Raw genomic sequence first — 8,166 nt, 5'->3', positions numbered from 1 at the left:
CTTTCTGCACGATTATTGCAACTTTACTCTCAGATTTTTTTTAGATTTATTACCGACTCCTTAACGGTTAGTTTATTTAGTAAATTTAAAAACAAACTCCATACACCTTTATGATACAATATGTAGGGGTTAGCATACAAACAAGCAAAGTCATGTAAGAAGTGAACTGTAATAGGACTTAACTAGATGATGACTACACTGTTCCGCAGCCGCTTTCAGAAAGTTCTTGGAGTCGTAGATGTAACTACACTTGGGCTGTTAGGGGGTGTTGTCAGTATTTCATTGAATAACTGAATACTGACTAGATCCTTATACTCACTTATTTAGGCTTAAAGTCCTCTTGTCACTGGGTTTGTGTAAGCTACTAGATCGTATCTTGGTTCTCAACTGTGCAGTCAATTGAACTACAGTACGTCGTAGTAGATTTACCTGGGTATATGTATCGGACCCGGATATCGTTGTCTTGATTGAAGAAGTGTCTTACGGTGCACTGTTAGTCTATGAAAATAGTTCTCGATACACACTGTACGCTTAATTGTCTTTCAGTCATTTAAATTTACAGTAATGTTACTACGGGCAGTTCAACACGCTTCCTATAATTGTTCTACTGCAAATGTGGATTGTATTTTATGTACAAAAGCGCGCGGATCAGTGTCCTTTGTTCGTTATCCCGGCAGGGTTAAAAGCAATCTAATCGTCCCTGCCCCGCTTCAGCCGCCGCTGCCTTCGGTGTCTCTGAACATTAAGAATTTGCTGACACCAGTATTTTGTCCTTTGCCAAACTGCAACAGTTTGCAACACAAATGCTTGATTTCTTGATATGTCTTGATCAATGAGAGTTCATCAATGTTCCACATGTGAATAAAGTGAGGTAGGAGATTTCCTGTACCTTTCCTGTGCGGTACAGAGATTAATTACTCTCCTTAACACACATTGGTTACAACACTAGTCTCTTGCGAAGACGTGGCATGACCGGTGACTGGTACACGCTGGTTAAGCATCTGCTTGTAATTACTAGATGTGGAAGTAAACAAGATGCTTGCACCTTCTGAGACGGCTGGGTCCCTCAGGGCTGAAAAGGGCTGAAGGGGCTGATACCTCCCTGGAGAAAATTTCTTCACAAAATATGTATATAGATATATATGTCCAAACTTCTCGTTGTAGAATATTGTAGTCTGATCTGAGAGTTTCAGGAACTATGTCAAAATAAAAGTGTGATCTTAGTTGCCAATATGACGTTTTTCAGAGCATAGTTCTAGCTGCTCAGACAACTTATGTTCCGAGTAGGGAAATTAGATCTAACAAAAATGATCCCAAATGGATGAACAATAAATTAAAACATCTCATTGGCCAAAAGAGAGGCATATATGGGCATATCAAAGGAGGGGATGGGCAGTTAAGAAATCAATATATTCAATTAAAGAGAGAAATAAAAAAAAGGGAATAAGAAAAGCAAAAAGGGATTATGAGGCAAAGGTCGCAAGGGATTCAAAAACTAACCCAAAAGGGTTCTTTCAGGTATACAGAAGTAAGATTAGGGACAAGATTGGCCCACTTAAGAGTAACTCTGGTCAGATCACTGACAGCGATAAGGATATGTGTGAAATTCTAAATACCTACTTCCTCTCAGTTTTCACCCAGGAAAATACTAGCGATATTCCTGAAATAATAGATTATGTAGAACAGGATGATAATAAACTATGTACGATTGCGGTAACTAGTGACATAGTCCTCAGACAAATAGAGAAACGAAAACCTAACAAATCCCCAGGTCCTGATGAACTGTTTGCAAGGGTGTTAAAGGAATGTAAAGAGGACCTTAGCATACCTTTGGATAATCTTTTTAACATATAACTACAAACTGGCATAGTGCCTGATAAGTGGAAAATGGCAAATGTAATACCAATTTACAAGGCAGGTGACAGGTCCCTGGCTTCGAACTATAGACCAATAAGCCTTACCTCCATAGTGGGAAAATTTATGGAATCAATAATTGCCGAAGCAGTTCATAGCCATCTTGATAGACACAGATTAATTAATGATTCTCAACACGGTTTTACAAATGGGCGTTCCTGTCTTACGAATTTACTAACATTTTTCACTAAGGTGTTTGAGGAGGTAGATCATGGTAATGAATATGATATTGTGTATATGGACTTCAGTAAGGCTTTCGATAGTTCCACACCAGAGGCTATTGAGGAAACTTAAGGCACACGGAATAGAAGGAGAAATTTTTTCCTGGGTAGAGACATGGCTGACAAATAGACAGCAGAGAGTTTGCATAAATGGGGAGAAATCAGAATGGGGGCACGTCACAAGCGGTGTTCCCCAGGGGTCAGTGTTGGGCCCGTTGTTGTTCACAATTTACATAAACGACATAGATGAGGGAATAAATAGCGACATAAGCAAATTTGCTGATGACACAAAAATAGACTGTCCAATTCATTCTAATGAGGATATTAGAGCACTCCAGGATGATTTGAATAGACTGATGCAATGGTCGGAGAAGTGGAAAATGCAGTTTAATATTGACAAATGCAAAGTTCTAAATGTTGGACAGGTAAATAACCATGCCCCACATAAACTAAATAATGTAGATCTTAATACTACTGATTGCAAAAAGGATTTAGGAGTTCTGGTTAGCAGTAATCTAAAACCAAGGCAACAGTGCATTAGTGTTCGCAATAAAGCTAACTGAATTCATGGCTTCATATCTAGAAGTATAAATAATAGAAGTCCTCAGGTTGTTCTTCAACTCAATATATCCTTGGTTAGGCCTCATTTAGACTATGCTGCTCAGTTCTGGTCACCGTATTACAGAATGGATATATATGCTCTGGAAAACGTACAAAGGAGGATGACAAAGTTGATCCCTTGTATCAGAAATCTTCCCTATGAGGATAGACTGAGGGCCCTGAATTTGCACTCTCTCGAAAGGCGTAGAATTAGGAGGGATATGATCGAGGTGTATAAATGGAAAACTGGAATAAATAAAGGGGATGTAAAGAGCGTGCTGAAAATTTCCAGCCAAGACAGGACTCGCAACAATGGTTTCAAGTTGGAAAAATTCAGATTCATGAAGGATATAGGAAAGCACTGGTTTGGTAATAGAGTTGTGGATGAGTGGAACAAACTCCCGAGTATAGTTATTGAGGCTAAAACGTTGTGTAGATTTAAAAATAGGTTAGATAAATACATGAGTGGGTGTTGGTGGGTGTGAGTTGGACCTGACTAGCTTGTGCTGCTGGGTCTGGTGCTGTTGAGAAATGGCATTACCAGCTAAGCTTATACATTTTGTATAGGGAAACTTAACTTAGAAAGACAGCTCATCGTCTGCACAGCTGTCCCTGAAGACGAGGTCTTGAGAAGCTGTCGAAGTCATTCCTCAACGGGCTGAAATGAGTTATAATTTGTAAGATTATAAATTACCCCTAGGGGGAGTTATGTCCGCATATTTCATTCACTGATTGCTGACAAACTTACTTGTGTGGACTCAAAAGTCCGCACCTAACTGCCGACTATAGGTTGATTACAAACTCCTTGCGACTCAAGAACTGCACAGTCCCCCGTACTACAAGAAATTCGTAACCTACCTTGCTCTTGTAGCGTGAGCTATGGTGTTCTTCACACCTTCGACAGGTATCTGTGACTTGATAGAAGCTGAAGTGTCCTTGGATGTCCACGTCTTCCATAGTCTAGGAATACGCACACTGGTACACTATGTTCTACAAGATTTGTCTTTATTGTTCACAATCTTATCACTAAAGAAGCTGATCACACTTCTCTTAAGTGTTTATTGTGTTCTATGAGACACTTTGTTCACACTAACACACAGATCGTTCTTTGTTGGTTATCCTGGCGTCAGTGTCACTCTCAGTAGAGTCAAAAGTAATCTGAAGATGCCACAGCACCCCACGCCGTTACTCCCCTAGCACAAAGGAAAAGCTGACCTAGTACTTTTACTTCCATGCCACTTCCTCCATGAAGCAAAGCAGAATGTTTGATTCTTGCTGTCTTAAGCATAGACAACAATGTACACTATCTTTACCATGGTAATAAAGTGGGAGCAGGATTTTCCTTAATTGTCCTGCTAAGGTAAGAGATGGACTGTCTCTTATTAAACTACACTTTGCAACACTGCAAGGAGCGTCGGTCGAAGCGACCACGTCCCATACTCGTACTGCATCTGCTATCAATTACTCGCTGTAGCAGTAAACAAGATGCTCCTTCTGAGAGGGCTGGGCCCCTCAGGGCTGAAAGGGGCTAAAAGGGGCTGAAGGGGGCTGATACCCCCCTCCTCGAGAAAATTTCTCCACACTAGGGGACGGCTGAGGTTCGCTGCAGGTGAACTATTCATCACTTAACATTAATTTGATTTTCTCGTCACCACTGCTGCTTGTCTTTTCTGAGCAGCTTTAGTCTGTGTGGTTTCTGGAGAATCACTAATATTGTTCTCAACACTGTGTAATTCTAACGGCACTAGTTTATTTATTGTCCGCTTATTCACTACACCTTTGCTCAAAACATCAACTGTCCTGATGATTCCATTTGCATCAGGATATATGGTCACAATTTTTCCAAGTGGCCATTGGGACCTCGGACCATCATTGTCAATAATCACTGTCACCAGGTCTTAAGGACTTATGATTTTCAGGAACACCAGCTCCATAGAAGTGTTCTCTCAATGAGGTGAGATAGTCTTCTCGCCAAATTTTCTCCCAACTTTCAATCACTTTATTAAGGTGTTTGAATTTGCGTCTGAGTTGCTCAGGTTCGAAATAAGTAGAATCCTCTATGATTTCTTTATCATTCATTGGAGGAACAGGCTCGAGTCTTCTGCCATGGAGTAAATGAGATGGACTTAACACTTCTAAATTGTCCAGATCATCGGTAACGTAAGTTAGAGGTCTGTTTTTGACTCTATTTTCTATTTCAGTCACAACTGTACGGAATTATTCTAAGTCTATTCTTTGACGATGAAGAGTCTTCCTTAAACAACGTTTTACAATGCCGATCATTCTTTCATAAAATCCGCCGTGCCATGGAGATTTAGGAGGAATGTATCTCCAACGACAACTGCGTTGATTCAGCATCTGTTGTTGTGGCATGCAAAGAGTACGTAACCTTTATTCGGCGCATGTACACACCCTCATTTACAGGCTATCTCCCCCAACCAGCGAACCAGGTTGCTAAGAGTTGATGATGGGGCCCCGTCGTTCAACTAGTGACCAGGTTCTAGCCAATAAGATGGTGGTTTTGGCAATCGCAGAGGTTATGTGGGTACCATTCTCCTGTCTGCCCTTGTCATTCCCATTCTAGAGCTGGTTGAAGCACGGTCTGTTATCTTGTGGCTTCTATTTCTGCCTTGCTTACCGTGGAGTGCACTATACTTATCACTGTACATAGTGTACATATTGCTGTTCTAAATTGGTGAAGGATAATATAAGTCTAAACTTTTTCTGCTGTGTTTATTTTGCTCCCATTACACCCGGGATAACAGGCCGTTTGGATTCCTGGGTTGTAATATGGGTAGCCTGTCCGAGAGCTGGAGCTGGACTTAGAGAAACGGTTGAGCTTAGGGTGAAGCTCGTAGCAGGAACATTGTGCAGGTTGCTGTCTGGCATTGCATTAGCTTTGCCTACGCTTTACAAATTTTGCGTGTCAGTTACTGTTATGGTCAGCCTTGCTATTGTGTGATCGTTCAACAGCTCGCTACTAGCTTGTTCGGTGTGCTCGCTTCGCTACGGTCAATCTTCTAGAACAGTGTGGATGTCTGGCATTGCTTTACAAATTTTGCGTGTCGGTTGTTACTAGCCTGTTCGGTGTGGAGAATTTTGCAGTCGGCTTTGCTTGTATGCGTATTCTGCAATCGTACTGTGCATAGCTAAGCTTGTTCTGCAAATTAACGTGTTACGTTGGGGTATTCTGCAATCGTACTGTGCATAGCGAATAACTTATGCCACCTAGACGAGTCAGACGTCTGGTGTCGGCATATACTTTGCATAACCTACCTAAATTGTCCCTACAGCCCTGTTGGAAAATTGCTCGTTCCATTGGCACTCTCACAGCTGCGCAACTGCGTTCACTGATTGCTGACAAACTTATAGAGAAGAGATGGCACATCAGACTCCTCCCTCTACGGGAGCTAGGGCAAAAACTACTATGTTCTCGCAGGAGGAAGATGATACACCTTCGGAGCAAAATGGTCAGTATAGTGCAGCTGGGTTGTCTCAAGGTGAATCAGCGTCGTTGGCACTTGAGCTGGCAAAAATCAATCTTGAGCAAACTAGGGAACAGAGAGCATTCGCAAGGGAAGAATTTGATAGGGAAAGAGAAAGGAGGCAGTTTTCGTATTCTGTAAATGATTTTAGTTTACCAAAAGCAGTACAGCTTGTTCCCCGCTTCAATGAGGCAGAACCGGAACAATTTTTCGAAAGCTTCGAAAATCAGGCTCGAGCCTTGAGGTGGCCGGAACAGCATTGGGCATCGTTGGTTCATACAGCATTATTGGGTAAGGCACAGGAATTTACGTCAGCATTAAATGACGCTGAATTTTCTGATTATAAAGTAGTGAAGACCACAGTGTTGGGAGCATATACATGTATCCCAGCCAAATATAGAAAGATTTTTAAATTAAGCAGGCGGCAGCTTGGTCAATCCCTAGTGGACTTTGTGAGACAGCAAACCAAAGCTTTTACCAGCTGGTATAAAGCAAGTGGTGTCTCTACCTTTGAGGAGCTGGTACAGCTTATTCTGATTGATAATCTGCTGGAGTCTGTGGGACCAGAGGTTCGAGTCTTTCTGCAGGATCGTGACTTAACCACTGCATTGGAGGCAGCCAGGTTGGCTGATACCTTCGAAACTAACCGCTCCTTGTCCGAGCGGTCCCGTCTCTCTTTTCAACAGCCTGGCATGAGCAGAGATCGTCAACCTTGGAGAATGAAGTGCCAGCCGGAGGGAGAACGTCTACGTCAGCCAACTAAGTCACCTGGTGAGCCACGCTTCTCAACATATGGTCCACCTGCGGAGAGGCAAACTACTCGTGGTGCATCTCGACAACAGTATCCAGAGAGACACCAGCCAGAACGACACCATTTGCAACGTCAGCAGGGAGTAAAGGGCAAGCCTGTCGTCTGCTTCCTCTGTAACAAAGTAGGTCACATCCGTCCCAACTGCCCCCATAAACTCCAACCCATTGGGAAAATCTCTAATATCCCTAGTAACATGTCCCCTAGAGAAGTAGAAAAAGGTATGGCCTCTTGTTATTGCAAGTCTTATTTCCCTTCAGGAAAACTCAGAAACAACTGAAGTAAAGACCTTTAGAGATACTGAAGCATATTGCTCACTTGTAAGAGAAGGAATATTACCCCTCTCAGAGAACACTTCCTTGAATTCCTCTGTTTTATTGGAAGCATTTGGAGGAGCTATATATTCTGTTCCTTTGCATAAAATTTATGTACAGTGCAAATATTACAACTGGGTACTTGACTGTAGGTGTCACAAAAGGATTCCCCATGAAAGATGCCATGTTATTACTGGGTAATAACATTACTACTGTTAGTGCATGTCCTGAACCTATAATGAGTAATTCTTCTCCGGTGTTGTCCATAACTCGGGCAACATCCCAAGGGTTGTCTGGAGAGAATGTTGACCTATCCTTGGACGACTCCGATCTCGGAATAGCCACTTTGTTTTATGAGGCACACCGGCCGGAGCCTCATAAATAAAGTGAACAGACCCCGATCAAGCCTACCTATTCCCAGGTTGCAGGATTGCCAGATGTCTCTGTTTCCATGCCCGAGGGACTGTCCTTCCGGGAGGAACAACGAAAGGACCCTTCTTTAAAATTCGCTTTTGAGGCAGCCATGGGTAAATCCTCTTTGGGTCATCCGGTCAAGTATGAAATTAAAAACGATTATTTGATCTGCACTGAGACTGGTAAGGAGATAGAGGGCCGGCAATTGTATGGCAGGTTAGTAGTTCCAACCAAGTTTAGACCTCAAATATTAAATATAGTTCATAATACTTCATTAGGAGGTCACTTAGGAATTACAAAAACCTTGTATAGAATCACAAAAGAATTTTATTGGCCAAAATTAAAGAAAGATGTGAAGAATCATATTAGGTGTTGCCGAGAATGTCAGCAAGTAGGGAAACCTGGACATT

This window comes from Cherax quadricarinatus, chromosome 27 (genome assembly GCF_038502225.1).
Source record: "Cherax quadricarinatus isolate ZL_2023a chromosome 27, ASM3850222v1, whole genome shotgun sequence".
NCBI lineage: Eukaryota > Metazoa > Arthropoda > Malacostraca > Decapoda > Parastacidae > Cherax > Cherax quadricarinatus.
Note: the sequence above shows the minus strand (reverse complement) of the source record.